Source organism: Myotis davidii, unplaced genomic scaffold, assembly GCF_000327345.1.
Source record: "Myotis davidii unplaced genomic scaffold, ASM32734v1 scaffold962, whole genome shotgun sequence".
Taxonomy (NCBI): domain Eukaryota; kingdom Metazoa; phylum Chordata; class Mammalia; order Chiroptera; family Vespertilionidae; genus Myotis; species Myotis davidii.
In genome coordinates this window covers 3,006,197-3,007,839 of record NW_006295559.1, presented here as the reverse complement: position 1 = coordinate 3,007,839, position 1,643 = coordinate 3,006,197, and positions in this window count along the sequence as shown.

Sequence of the window (1,643 nt, the reverse complement as noted above, 5' to 3'; positions counted from 1 at the left end):
AGCAAGTTACAATTGCGGTGGGGGATGGAGGGAAAGCAAAGGTGAGAGACATAAGTAAAATCAGAGTGTCTAGGAAAAATTAAAGGGAAGATATCCTAAAACTTTCAGGAAATCTCCGCCATTGAAACAAAGAAAAAAAATGCCTCTATTATTCTTGAGCAACAAACCAAACTGGGTTGGGGGGTCTCAGACAATTCGCTCATATGATTGCAAAGACAGACAGAAACTTCCAAATTGGAGAGGGCTCCCCTGAGGGCTTCCATATTGGAGAGGGTGCAGGTCAGGCTGAGGGACCCCCACACTCCCCCAGTGCACAAATGTGCACCAGGCCTCTAATCATTACTATAAAACTAGTGAATACTGACACGATGTTCAAGAAACAGGACTAACAACAAAATCCCAGAAAATGTTGGGGTAAATGTTGATCAATAAACAGTATTAGCAGACCTTCTGAAAAACTAGGAAAATCATGTTGGGAAGGGACGATTTTCTTTCTACCTTTCTAGGTTCTTTGGCTTGTCTAATAATCAAATTAATATAACAGATTAACAGGAGAAAAACAAATTTAATAACACATATATGGGGTCCCAAAAGAATGTGAGACCCAAGGGCAAGTTGGGCAGCTGAGGCTTATATAGTAAATCTTCACTTAATATTGTTGATAGGTTCTGTGACTTTACATGAAACAACATATAATAAAATCAATTTTAACCGTAGGCTAATTGATATAATCAGGTTCCTAGGGCATTTCATCAACATTATAGCAAAATGACATTATTCGAGGACCTGCTATATGCCATACCGAGCTAAGAAATGAGGTAGGGAACAGGGGTTAAAGGAGGGAAAGGGTAATTCATAGGAAAATAAGAAGAGCAGATGTTTGTTAATTAAGTGTTTGCCCTGCCATACAGATAGGTCATCCAGATAAAAAGTTATGTCTGGTAATAGTTCTCTTTCTGGGACACCCAGTCTATCTACATTCTTTCAGTAATTTGGGGACACATACTTCTTGAATCTTCTGGGTCTTGATTGCTTTCATATAGTCCACATTGCCAACGTGACAAATTTTGGGGAGGCCTCTTCTTGATAAAAAGTTATGTCTGGTAATAGTTCTCTTTCCGGGACACCGATCTATCTACATTCTTGCAGTTATTTGGGGACAGGTAAAAGTTTTTCTTGAATCTTCTGGGCCTTGATTGCCTTCATATAGTCCACATTGCCGAAGTGACAAATTTTGGGGAGGCCTCTTCTGAACCCCTTCAGTCACAACCCTCAAAACTCCAATCTTACATGTCTGCAACATTGATAGACACTTTTCTGACCCCACCAAATAGTTTGTTACTACCTAGTTTATGCTAATACCTACCTATTCTAAATATCCAGTCCAAGGCTCAGACTCTGTGGGAGAATATTAATTTGGTGGTTCACAATGAACCATGCCTTCCCAGTATTCACTTCTTTGTGTAATCCTTTCCCCTTGTGTCTGGGCGGGACTTGTCACCTGCTTTAAACAATAAAATATGGCAAAATGACTATGCCAGTTCTAGGCCTTAAGAAGGCTTTGCAGTGACCATGTTTAACTTTATCAGAGCCCTAGTTATGGAAAACAGAAGTGACTAGGAAATCCCCCCATCTGTCTATCT